General features: G+C 46.3%; 1 long non-coding RNA gene across 5 annotated transcripts; it reads left to right on the forward strand.

Moving 5' to 3' along the window:
• The first annotated feature begins 457 nt into the window (after positions 1 to 457).
• On the forward strand, positions 458 to 13,559 carry LOC134557057 (uncharacterized). 5 transcript variants are annotated; one of them, XR_010081978.1, is made up of 6 exons: positions 458 to 724; positions 878 to 1,219; positions 2,287 to 2,440; positions 3,806 to 3,961; positions 11,444 to 11,667; positions 12,476 to 13,559. It is a non-coding gene; the product is annotated as an uncharacterized LOC134557057 (long non-coding RNA). The 5 variants fall into 5 exon arrangements; XR_010081976.1 differs by lacking the exon at positions 12,476 to 13,559 and having other exon boundaries at positions 11,444 to 12,395; XR_010081979.1 differs by lacking the exon at positions 12,476 to 13,559 and having other exon boundaries at positions 878 to 1,013; positions 11,444 to 12,395.
• Positions 13,560 to 13,640: the final 81 nt, after the last annotated feature.

The following is a 13,640-nucleotide window of genomic DNA, read 5'->3' on the forward strand; positions in this document are numbered from 1 at the left end:
CTGGGGTCAGACAAAGCAGAAAAACCAAGTCTCCAGAGCTGAAATTTCCTTTTGTTTTTCCCCCCTCTCCTTTCCTGTGGCTTCAGTGGGAGAACATCCCAAGCCCTGCTTGGGATGAATCTGCAGCCAAGGCCTGTGAGGAGTGATTTATTTAACTCTGTTCAGCTTTCTTTTTTTTCTAAAAGCTTTTCTTCCAAAAACCAGTCTTCCCTTCCTGCCAAGAGCACGCTAATTGTTTACTGGACTGGCCCAAGTCCTGGAGTCATTCAGCTCCCTGGCATGATCCCACTGATTGTGCAATGTCTGGTAGGGTCTGGTCACATGTCATCTTCCTGATTAAAGAACCCCACATCTGTGTGCTTCAGAAGAACACCAAGAGCAGCAGAAAACACGTGCAGGGCTCCTTAACGTGCACAGAGCAGAGTTAGGCAAGAAAGAAAGAAATTAGGCTGGGAAATGTAATAGGGACTTGAAGTCTTGCACTGACGTTAATGAAAATAACAGCGTAAAACAGTGACCAATGGGCTGCCAGCTATTGCACCCTTGATTACAGTGAAATTCACATCTGTTTAATATTTCAGGCTCTTTAAGCAGGGGAGAGGCTGTCTCAGGGCACTGTGAAGGAGCAGGAGCTGGATGCTGTACCTCACGGGCATGTCTGAGCACATGTGAGATGGGGATGAGCAGGGCCAGCCCCGTAAGGACGTCACCCTCAGCAGGTTATGTAAGTTGTTTTGTTTGATCCTCAGCAAGAGGCTAGGCGTGAAAGGGGAGCATGGAAAACAGGAGGCAGATGGGTTTAGCTCCTGGGCTCGTGGTTTTCGCCCTGCTACTTCCCAATCTCCTCCCCCACTCCTTAATTGAGCTCCTTGCGCAGTTTCAGGAGAAAGTGGCAAAGATGGGATCGCTGCCTGTGCTGTCCCAGGATGAAGCCTAGGAGTGAACACATTTCATCAACCAGTTATCAAACTGAACAGCACTTGCTGGCTCCTGTCTACAAGACTCGTTCTCAGGTCACTTTTGGTTTTAGCAGGAGAGTGCCTGGTAACATCAAATGTTTCCACAGGGTTTGCACGGGCTGTGATCAACCACATCTTCTACTTGCACAAGACTTGTGCATGGGCCTCTTTCCATCATGATCTGAGGTTCTGGGCAGATTCACAGTGGCCTCTCCTGCATGCTGAACAAATTGCCAGCAAAGCCTCCCTGTTGAACTGTGGTGGGTGCTGACTGCCTCAGTGCTTGACAAAATATCTATAAAATCACTCTTTGCTCCGCCTTGACTGATTTCCTCCCATTCCTCCCTAAAATGAGTTGCTGGATGAATCAGAGCCTGGGGTTTTTTGCTGATTTAATTGTAAACCTGCAGATCTCTTTGGTTGGATAAAGATTTGCCTCTTAACCTTGCACCTCTATTTGTCACTCTGCTCCTGCTGGCTGGGAAAGGGGCGGAGTGCTAAAAGCTCTTTCCTCGAGCCACAACAGCAGAAGAAGATCCAGAAGTCCCAAGGTAAATTCTCTGGGAAAGAGAATTTGCAGGGAAAGAAGGAAGGGAAGAGTACATTTCCAGGGGTTTTCCCTGACTCACCATGGCCATGGGCTGCCCAGGCTGGGCGGTGTTAGAAATCAGCCTGTATGACTTCATGACTGTATGTGTGTATGTATGTAATCACTCCATGTGACTTGCCCCACACAAAATGTGCTGAATTTGTGCCTCAGCTGAGAATGGGCTGGGAATGCTGCTCTCCCAGCCTGGATGGGATGGCTCCACAGGGAATGTGGCAGCTCCATCCCAGGGCACAGCTCAGCGAGGCTGAGGGACTCAGAATGGTTCTTCTGGGCAATGGTGCTTGATATCTGGGAGCAGTGACAGGAGGGAGACTTGTCCATTTTCATCCTAAAAATAAAAGTAATGAGGGAAATGCAAATGAAGAAATGTCTAAATATGATTTTCAGGGTGAAATCCAACATCCAGCACTTCCAAGGGAAGTTGAGGAGAGTCTATGATTGCTTATGACCTGTGATTCTTTTTTCTTAATATCTTCTAGAAAATAATTAGAAAAGGACTTGACTTTCCCTTAAATGGGACAGACAATTATTTTTCCACCATAAGCTTACGTTTGGTTTTTTTTTTAACCATTCCTTCTATCTCAATATAATGAGTCCTAAACTGTAGTACTCCACATGTCAAGATTAAATTATTTCAAGTAAAATGAAATATCCTGAAAACCAGAAATCATGATTGAACAGCAAAAATTTGACCAGAGCAATGCACTGAAATTTCAGAAAACTGAAGAGAGTAGCAGAATTAAACTCCTTCTTTGGAAGACATCTCTGTGATTGAAGTACATAATCCAGTACGTGATATATGTTGGAACGGCATGCAAAACAACGACACGGAGGCAGGAGGTCTGCAGTGAAAAGCTGCTCCCCAAAAGAGGTGAGCCTGTTTATTTCTTCCATTTTTATACATTTGTGGGTCTGGTTATGGATTGGCTTCTGGGGTTGCTGCCCCTTCACCCCACTGGCCAGACCAGCTGTCAACCAACATTATTTTCAGGCTAGAAATATGTAATCAAAGGACAGTGAACAAAACCAAGAAAGGTTGTTTATGTTCCAAAGTGTGAGAAAGTGAAAAACTGACCCTTAATACTGAATAGAAATGAAAGATCTGACTCCATCTTATGAACAAGTAGAAGACTTTAAAAAAACTCAAAAAACCAGGGCAACATGATGTACAAATGCCTCCAAAGTTTTGAGTCTAAGCTTCCCTGCTGAATTGATTGTGCTTCCATGGCATTTGGATGCTGACCAGGAACACTGGGTGGAGTGCCTGGGATCCCTTTGTCGCAGGGCTGTGTCCCACAGGGGTAGTTCATCCGTGTGCAATAGTGAAAGCTGGGGTGTGGAAGCCCAGCTCTCTGCAAACACACCTGCCACTGTTTGCAGTCTCTGATAACATTCACCCCGTGCTTTTGAACATCCATTTATGATGGGCAGCTGCAGCAATGTCAGGTGTGTTTTACTGAGGGTCAGGAAGCAAACCTCAGGTGGGATGTGGGCAGATGTTTTATTGGATCACGGCTCCTTTTGTGCTTTTGGAGGGTGGTGAGAGCAGGGAACACCTCCAGCAGGGCTTGAAATGAGGACATCTCAGAGGAATTGTCCGTGACTTCCCACAGCTTGCAAAGGATCCTGAGCCCAGCTTTACTGTCCCTTTGTTGTCCTGGGCTGTCAGTGCAGGGACTGGGACAGCCAGGAACAGGCAGCAGGACACGGTGTGAGGGAGAAGTGACCCTCACCACAGGCCAGGAGAACACCTGCCCGCAGGTGAGGCAGGCCAGCCTCTCTGTCTGCCCTGCAGCATCACCACTGGTCCCAGCATCCTTCCTGGATGGTCCCAGCCTCATACTGGGGTGGGATTTGTCACACCCAACCCACCAGCACCCCACAGCGTGACTGCCCCATGCCAGCACCACGCCTGAGACAAGCTGTGCCCTCAGGCTGGTGTGGGCACAGCCACCCTGAGCTGGGAATGGTCAGGAATGCTGTCATTCCAACTATCAGCTGTCCAAATCTCAGTGTGTACAGCAAGCTGTACATTCACTCCTTCAGACCCCTTGGAAAACCCCAGGCAAAATCCACTCTGAGCTCTGGCAAGACGACAGCTCATTCTCTTTAGGACTTGCAAAACAGTTTTTGTTCTTTCTCCAACTCCCACAAGAGTTTCTTGTGAGAAGAGGAAGCAGGCAGTGGTGTGCCAGTGCCCTTCCACTGCAGATTTTGTGTCTGGCTGTGTTTTCAGGACACCTCCCAGTGACGTGACCCTCCCCGAGGTGCCGCAGGGAAGGTCACAGAGTGCAGCTGGAACACAGAAAATCAACGTAGGAGAGAAAAGGACTGGAGGAAATGTAAAGAGGAAGGGCTGGCCAACACCTTGCACTTCCTGCTTTTCTCTGTGGTGAGACAAAATACCAAAGAAAAGGCCTAGTGCATGTTTTCCAGGGATTCCTCTGTTTTCAAGGGAGGAGTAAGAAGCCTGATGGCAACAAGACAGTGAGGCAGAACTGGAAAATCAGTGTGTGAGGGAGGGGGAGCACTCTTGGCTGCCCTGTGCTGTTCCAGGTGCTGCTCCAAGGGCGTGACTGGAACAACGTGAAAGGATGGCACAACCTCCTCTGGGGAGAGATGGGCATTTCCAGAAGGCTCCAACCACTATGGACTGTAAATCCTGAATTTGGGGATGTTTAGGCTGATGTCAAGGAAAGGTTCTTCCCCCAGAGGTGCTGGCACTGCCCAGGCTCCCCAGGGAATGGGCACGGCCCCGAGGCTGCCACAGCTCCAGGAGCCTTTGGACAGCGCTGCCAGGGATGCCCAGGGTGGGGCTGGTGGGGTCTGTGCAGGGACAGGGGCTGGGCTGGGTCATCCTGGTGGCTCAGGATATTCTGTGATTCCATGAAAATTCCTCCTGAGTGTGGAAAGTTTTTTGCAGCTCATCAGGCACTCTCTCCAGAGCTTTTCTCTCAAAACCCCCCAAATAAATAACTGACTCTAATTTATTAGACCTCCAATACAGACATAAGGCATTCTAGTTCTCTTGGGGGAAATCAGGGATTTTTTGGGTCACCTGCCCTTCCAGCAGAGGAGTTTTACTGAACCATCCCCAGCAGCAGCTCCCAGAGTCAGCACTGAAGGTTCTTCCTTAGCATTTTTGGGACTTCCTAAAATCTGTTATTTGCAAGGAAGCACCAACCCTGCAGTCAAGGAGAGGGACACCCCACCAGGATGTTCTTAACCACAGTCACATCCCTGAGTTAATTATCAGGAATTTGGGCAGGGCTGGGCCTGGTGTAAATCTTTGCAGACCCTCCTGGCTCTGGGAAGAGCCCCATCCCCATGGATATTTTATGTTAATGCCTTGGTGTTTCTGTGGTTTTGATCAGAAATTCCAGCCATGCTCTTAGCAACCCCTGTTGATACAAGCTCTGGTGAAACAGGTACTTTCCAGAAAAAGTGAGAAAAAATTATGTCTTGGTGGGAAAATTCGTGACTTGCACTTTCTGGGACATTGGTTTTCCTTGTGGGGTTCGACCTGCAAGCTTTGGGAAAAACAAACAAAAATTTTGGGTTCAGTTTATTTTCTGTGATATTCCCCTTTTTTTTTTCAACATAAACTGTTCATTTTCATTCTCTGGTGGGCAGTTGCTAGTGAAGAGTGGAGAAACAAATCTCATTTTTCCCCGGAGGACACTGATCTTTCTGGGAAAAAAAGAAATCAGGAATGATAAGAGTTTACATATTCAGTAATACAGGTCCACATTAAACAGGGGTAAATCAGATTATTTGGTCTGAGTAGGCTCAGACCATTTTGGGATCCTGGAATGTAAACAAATTGCAGCCTATAAACGTGTAAAAATCATCAGGGGAAAAAATTTCCTTCCTGTTAGAAGCTGGGATTCCTGCTAATGGATGGGAGTGGATTTTCCTTTCCTGGATTAAGTGTTGTAGTGACTGCTGTCCAACACACTCATGTTGCCCATTTGATAGGATTTGGGAGGAGTAGTAAAAATAGAGTTTCTAGGAAGCCTTTGAGTTGTATGAAACCAGATTAGCTGAGTTATCTCCCACTTACACAGGGCACTCTGTGACTGGGCTGCTTTTCACTCTGAGTTTTGTTGCTTTCTCTTTCATCCCCGAGCTTCCTCCCTGGGTGGTTTGGTTACAGATCCCTGGATTTGTGGATTTCCCTTGTTTTTGTGCATGGCTCAGGTAGCAGCAGGAGGGGAAAATCTGCAGAACTGAACAAAATCAGCGATGTCACCTCGAGTGAGGGCCATGAGTCATTTCTGTCTGGGGGACACGGGGAGCAAAGCCAAGCCATGATGTCTCACCCTGACTGAAAGGTGATGAATTCAACACAGCCCACAGGAGGGATTCTCCCCTCCACATTGCTGAGCGACGAGTCTGTGCTTCCTGCCCCTCAGCAGGTTGGAGTGGTGAGATTTTGGGGTGATCTCCTTTGATACAGCACGTCCAGAAGAGCTGAGACATCTCGTGTCAGGTCAGGGGATCTCCTGGTGGGGTGGGATGAGGCTTGGGACAGCCCTTGCCCTTTTACCTGATGGATACTCCTGGTTTTGACTCAAGACCAGCAGGTTTTGTTTTCCCCTGCAGTATTTAAACCAGCTTTACTTCAGTTTTAAAAGGCTCAGCCTTCAGCTGGCAGTGCTGCTGCTGAAGTGCACCCTTGGCAATAACATCCCAATGAATCTGCTTCCCTAAATCACATCCTTCCTTCATGAAAACAAATCTCTGACTGGAAATTAAAAATAATATGGAATTGTTCATACCATGTACCTCATAGGGCAGATAATTAGTAAAGTTATTTTCTAATTTCTTTATCTTTTACAAGAAGGAAGTTGCTTTTTCTAATCTTCATGGCATTTAACATAAGAGGACTGATAGAATGAATCAGGTCTGTTGTCTTTTATTCTGCACAGCTACTGTAGTTTTCTTTTCAGTTTCATTTAATTTTTTTTAAACAAAAATCAGCTTAACAACTTTTTTCCCTTGTCCTGTTATTCTGCGAGTGAATTTATGTAACACCTAAACAAAATGCATGCTGAAGTCCTTCTTGCTTAGTGAGTTTTGAATTGAAGTTAGTGAGTTTTACATTCCTTAAATTGAAGTTATTTGGACTTTATACCACCCCTAATGTGTTTGGTAGTGAAAGATCAGCACAGGGTGCCCAGAGGAGCTGTGGCTGCCCCATCCCTGGAGGTGTCCCAGGCCAGGTTGGAGCAGCCTGGGACAGTGGAAGGTGTCCCTGCCCAAGGAATGCAGTGGAATTAGATAACCCTCAAGGCCTTTTCCAACCCAAACCGTTCAGTGATTCCATGATCAAAGCTGCAGGGAAAGACCAAGTGACTCATTAAAAATCCTGGCACTAAACAAATCTTACTCAACTGTTGATACAACTCCGTGACCCTGAGTTGTTTTGGCACTTGATCTCCTGCACTGTGACTGTTCCTGCTTCAAACCACTGCAGAGTTGGAGTGTCTGTGTCTTTTCTTGGTTGCTGTCAAACACCTGCTGGGAGGGAGGTCTGCACTGAGGTGTTCCTCTGTGTCACAGCACAGGCACGAGCCCTTTCCCTCCCCAAAACCCGGGCTGGCATTCCGCTGAGCTGATTAAATCATTAAATCTTCATGCAGACATTTCACCCTCATGGGAGAACACCAAAGACCTGCCAAGGGCTGGGAGATCCTGCAGACATCCCTGCAGCTCTGAGATGAATCAGAGAGCCACAGGGAACAACAGAACCCACCAGGCTGGAAAAGTCCTCTGAGATCACCGGGTCCAACCTGAGCATGTGGTGACAGGACAGGGGAATGGCTTCAAGCTGGCAGAGGGGAAATTTAGGTTGGATTTTAGGAAGAAATTGTTCCCTGTGAGGGTGGGGAGGCCCTGGCACAGGGTGCCCAGAGAAGCTGTGGCTGCCCCTGGAATTCTCAAGGCCAGGTTGGACATTGGGGCTTGGAGCAATCTGGGATAGTGGAAGCTGCTCCTCTTTTTCTGTCTTTATTTTTTGCATAAAAGTGGATGGAAAAGGAAATCAAGCATAAGTTAAAGGGAGAGAAAAGAAAGAAAACAAAGTGTGGAGAACTGGGAAAAATACCCCCGCTGTTTGAACAGCTAAATGAGCTCTAAGAAGCTCTGGCTCCAAGGATGTCAGGGAATGTGGCTCCAAAGCCAGGTTGGACAGGGCTCAGAGCAACCTGGGATAGTGGGAGGTGTTCCTGCCCTTGGAATGGGGGGAACGAGATGAGGTTTAAGGTCTCTTCCAACCCAAACCAGCCTGGGATTCCCTCACAGCTTTATGGGAGAAGGGCAGATCCCCCTGCAGCCCTCAGCCCAAGGAGCTGTCCACAGGGCTCTGTGGTCCAGCACAGGGAATTCCTTTCCCATAAGGAATATTTGTGTTTCTTGGCCTGCAGGACCAGCCTGTGCCTGTCTCTACCCTAAAAGCTGCTCTGTGATTTGTCTAAAGACAGTTAAAGACACTCTCACCACCGTGCTCTGCGCCAGGTGTGTTTATTCAGGAAAGCACCTGTGCCCCCAATATTTAAATTGCATTAATTAACACAACACCATTTTATGTGGGAGAATTGTTTTGCTGTTTCAGAGGTGTCATTGCTAAAGCCCCCAGTGAACACTCACAACACAGTCAGGTTTATTCATTAAAACAACCCCTTTAAATATAAGGCTCTGCAATTCTGCTCATAATTCTGCCTGCCACAGGCAAAAGTCCTGCTTTCCCACCACTGTCGAGGTTGAGGAACTTGGTTGAAGCCCCTGGAGTTACATTCATATAAAGTGTTTCAAAATTGCATAAAATTAGCATTTTTCAACGTAAAACTTCCTTTTTCCTCTACAGCATAAGACGTAGAAATTGCCAGTTTCAAATTGTGATTGATGTGAATATTGGAATCACAGAATCCCAGGCTGGTTTGGGTTGGAAGGGACCTTAAACCTCATCTCATTCCCCCCATTCCAAGGGCAGGAACACCTCCCACTATCCCAGGTTGCTCTGAGCCCTGTCCAGCCTGGCTTTGGAGCCACATTCCCTGACATCCTTGGAGCCAGAGCTTCTTAGAGTTCATTTAGCTGTTCTAACAGCTGGGGTATTCTTCCCAGTTCTCCACACTTTGCTCTCCTTCCTTTTCCCTTTTACCTTATGTTTGATTTCCTTTTCCATCCGCTTTCATACAAAAACAGAGACACAAAAATAGCAGCCAAAAGAGGAAGAAGCAGAATGACAAAAACCCAAGGAAATTAAAAGTATACAAACTGAAGGAATGAAAAAATTGTCAAATATTTACTACAGAATTTTATGTAAGAACAAAAAAAGGGGGACTTTTAGTTCTGAATTGGTGCTTAATTCCAAAATGTGGCTCTCCCTCTGTCAGGTCTGGACAAGCCTAAGGAATAAGTGGAACAAAAATTACCTAAACTGGCAAATCTTATTCTTGTGTGGCCATAAATCTACCAACTTGCTCAGCTGTCATTGTGTTTTATCTCACAAATGTGTCCTGCTTGGAGGTTTCAGTCCATAAATGACCCCTGGAAAGTGGCCATAAATTATCAATCCACACATTAAATAATCTTTATCTGGAACTGAATGAGGCTGTTGAGTGTGAGGTGGCTGGATGGAGTAAAGACTCACTCAGCAGCTGAGCCTGGCTTTTCTAGGCAGCTATTTTGGGTGCTCTGACTCACCTGGAGCTTCCTGTTTCACGTTGGCTCTAAGGAGGAATTAGGGAGCCTAAATTTAGAAGCTGTTGACATGAAGGCAAATGGAATGTGAGGACTGCAGGATATGGCAGCTCAGGAAAATCTGATGGCTTCACTCCTGGTGTGCAGCATCCCTGCCTTGCACCAGAGCACGAGGCTGCTGCAATCCCAGGGAATGCTGAGCAGGGAGAAGGCTCTGCCCCCGTGGAAATGTCCAGCTCTGGGGTCTCACAACCTTCCCTCTCCTTGGAAGCACCTGAATTTCTCCTTGAGCCTGAATTTCAGACAGTGCCATGCTGTCCTTGCTGCTCCACCCTTCTCCATCCCAAACCTTCAAGCTCCTGGGATCAGCAATGAAAAGAAAAACTGGGAATTTAAACCACGGGGGCTGGGGAGGGTTCCAGGTCTGACTGCAGAATGAGCTCTTCCAAAACATCTTTCCAAGACCCTGTATCCTCACATTCCTTGAAATTGAGCCAATGATGACCATTAAAAGCTGAGGCTGGAGGAGGGTTTGAGGTCACTACGTGCAGCTCCTGCTGCCTCAAGTGTTGCTCATCAGAACTTGCACTTGTTTTACTCATTCTCCCTCCAGAAGCTGCCTCTGCTCTGAGGTTTTCTCTTGCTGTTTGCACTAAACACAAGCTGTATCACTTCCACTTTTTAAAGACCCATTGTAAGGTCCCAAACATAAAAGCTTCTTATTTATTTTGCTTTTTAGGTTGGTTATTTACACTAAGCAGTCCCTTTCTTATGTTATCTTCAGGATAAGGTGCTTGAAAACAGTGGAGCTGCTTTGATTTTTTCTGTTTAGTAACATTATGAGTAATAATAATAATAATAATAATAATAATAATAATTTAAGAGCATGAGCAATTAGTCCAGGATTTTGCAGAGTGCTGCTTGTTCTCCCAAGGGATCTGTGTGGCTCAGAGCAGTGCAGAGCCAGGCAGGTGCTGCACAGAAGGTCAGGGCCCTATTGATCCAGGTGGGATCTTTAAATAGGGACTGCAGTGCATTTTGAGGATGCCAGCAGCCCCTGTTGGCCCCTGGCATAGGAAGGGATTTCTCTCTGGGTGACTGCAACATTTCCTCCTCGTGCTGAACAAAAAGCAAACAAACCCAGAAGTGAATGTGAAAGTCCCTCCATGAATAATGAATCTGTGTCAGATAAGCCATGGCCTAATTTTCAGAGCTTTGAGGAGTTTGGGCTGGGGCCAATTTCATGGGAGGTGTCACGGAGCCTTGTGAAATCTGGCTGCACTCGTGGTTTCAAAGCCTTCACGGCTGGGGCACAGCTCAGATCCAGCTCTGTGATCTCTGATGTCAAACCTGATCAGATTTTGGGCTGCTGCCCCCGGGTGAGCCGGGATGGAAATGTGTTACATCAGCTCGACTGCTATTGAAGTCCCTGTTAAAAATTTCTACAGCAATTAATTTCTACAGCAACAGAATTAAGCCAATAATAGGCTTTTTTTTCCCCCTATCAAGATTATTCCAAGATTATGGATAAATCCTGTGGATGCCCCATGGCCATGCAGATATCAGATTAAGAGGAGAGCTCTAGCTGTGATTGGGGAGGGCCCAAACCCCTTAACAGCAGAGCTGTGGGATTGTTGCTGCTCCCTGTGTCTGGTGGAGTTGGCAATCACACACAGGCACAGAAAATCCCACATTTGCCCCATTTTAGGACCAGAGGAGAAATTTTCACAATTTCTCCATGATTTTGAGGCCTTATGATTTTAGCTTTTATCTATTTCTATATTTGTAACCCTGCAGTTCTTTAGTGTGTAACTCCAAACTCCACACACTGTGTGAGCTGCTGCTTCCCCATTTGGGGCAGACACAGCAATTCCTCTCCAGGCCTGGCAATCAAGGACACCTCACTGCCTCAGGCCTGAGAGATGGAAACAAAAGTGAGCTGGGGAAGCAAACTGGGGGTAAATGACTTCATTAGCTGAAGCTGTAATTGGAAGATGAACCCCAATCTGCAAATGGCCCAAACTGATAAAAGTGTGAAACCCGTGAGCCTTTGTCCATTTTGGGTGCAGCCCCTGGGGGGCTTTGTCTGCCTGAGATGTACCTGAAGGCCCTTCCATAAATACACCTGCTTTTTATTCCCTTAATCCTGTCTGGCCTCTGTTTTTAGGTAGTCCCAAAAGGCATCACCTTCAGTGCATTTAGGATCCCTCCCCTCTCCTGGGCTGGGCCCTGTGGTGGGGAGCCAGAGCAAGGTGTGTTTCCTCAGAGGATGCTCCTCCAGCCAGGACCCTCCTGCTCAAACAGGGCTCTGCAAAAGGGAATTGCTCCTGATGCTGCTGGAGAGACACATCCTTGTGGAAAGGACCAGCCTGGGTATTTTTTTAAATACAGGTTTGTTGTTAAATCTCAAAAAAACTTAGCATAAAAAACATTTAAAAAAAAAGGGATGAAAGACTTGGAGTCTGTCTGGCTCAGGGCCTCGCTTCAGTGAAAGCTATTTAACATTTTTGTAACTGATGGGGAAATTGTCCACTATTGATGGGCTTTCTTTCTGGCTATAATTTATTCTGATTTCTCAGAGGCAGTGGGGTAGAGGCCAGAATTCTTTATCCAGAGGTATTAAAATGCCTGGGGCTCAGCAGCTTAGCACTGCTTTGTCAGGATTTTCTCTATCTGGCAAAATAATAGAATAAAATCACCCTCTGCAGGGAGAGCTGCTTTATTTTTAAAAGGATGCCCTTTCTCTTTCAATTCAAAGCCTCAAGGGAGAGGAGGAGTGGTGGGATGTGTGAGGAGATGCATATTTTCATTCACTGACTGCTTCTATATTCAGGAGCTATGATCCCTCACTGCCAGGCTTGCTTTAACTCCTCTGGAATCTGGTTGTGGATCAAAGGGGAGGCAAAGAGAAGTTAAAAACCCTGATCAGAGACATGAGGGATTTATAGGGCCCAGAAGGGTAAGGAGATCCCAGAGGAGGCTCCAAAGTTATAGGCAGGGTCAGCTGACTCATAAAAATAAACTTCCCTTTGCTAAGGGAAAAAGAAAGAAAACTAAATCCATGAGTTTCGGATTGTTGTGTTCTTTTTTCTTTTTCTTCTTCTTTTTTTTTTTTTTTTTTTTTTTTTTTTTTTTTTTTTTTTTAATTTTATTTTATTTTATTTAGTTTTCTTTTCTTTCTTTTTTTTTCCCCCCTGAGTCATTAAGGGCAAAAGGAATTTTTGTTTGCATCAATGTTCATCAAAACAGAAAGTGGGTATCTCTGGCAGTGAATCATATCAGTTGTTCCTGACCTTTGGAAAGTGTCTGGTGTATTTTGAAGTCACCTGGTGGACGAGACAAAACCTCATTGATGTGCACCAGCAGTTTCTGCTGATGTAAAACAAGAAATAAATTACTGCTCTGAGGAATATTTGGAGTGTGCTCACACAACCTGAGCTACATCAGTCACCAATATCCACTGAGCCTGGATGATAAAACACCGAGTTTCTGGAGCCAGAAGCTTGATCTACGACTGAATGTTTGCTGTGGAGAGTTTGCCAAGCTCCAGTCATAGAAAAATGTCAGTTGTGCAAGGAGAAAAACTCCAGTAATGCTGTGAACAGACCTTCCTGAGATCCCAGAAATGAAGGGAAAAGGGGAAGGACTGCACTGGCACCAGCTTTGGCAACACAGCTGGTCCCTTCCCTCCCCACACTGTAAGAACGAAATTGCAAATAAATGTCTGGGTTACTGCAATTCATGAGATTCTTCTTTTATCCTGCATTCTCTAAACATTCCAGGCAGCCAAAGAAGCTCAAATACCACCCATCCTCTGGCCTGCTCTGACATCTGAGCTCCCAGCTGAGGGCCAGTCTGAAACTCTTTGGGAAAGCCTGGACCAGAGTCTGGGCTTTGGGGAAGCCTGCACTGCCTTTCCAGGCAGTGCTGGTGTTGGAGGAGGATTCCCAGCCTGGTGTGGTCTGTGTCACACAGGGACTGCCACCCTGGCAGGGCAGCACTCGAGGGAAGTGCATCCTAATGAACTTTGCTATTTGCCAGATTGGCAGCTCCATTGCTCCTTTAATGTTTAATGTGGAAAGGTCTGAGAACCCCAGGGGAGAACAGAGGCTGAGCACTCTGCTTAGGCAAAGTCTCTGTCCCAAAGAGCTTTATATTTAAATAGAAAAGATGGATAAATAGTGACAAGGAAGACACTTGAAGGAAATGGCATAAAGTCCATAGCAGAATGCAGCACAGAAATATCCTGTAAATCCCGTATCTCCTATGCCCTGCCCCAGAGTTTAGCTACCAGCCCGAGAGTCAATAATTTCATAATTTTTGCTGTTGTACCATGAATCTGCTCCAGAGTTATTGTTGTGTTC

The sequence above is a fragment of the Prinia subflava genome, chromosome 12 (assembly GCF_021018805.1).
Source record: "Prinia subflava isolate CZ2003 ecotype Zambia chromosome 12, Cam_Psub_1.2, whole genome shotgun sequence".
In the NCBI taxonomy this organism is placed as follows: domain Eukaryota; kingdom Metazoa; phylum Chordata; class Aves; order Passeriformes; family Cisticolidae; genus Prinia; species Prinia subflava.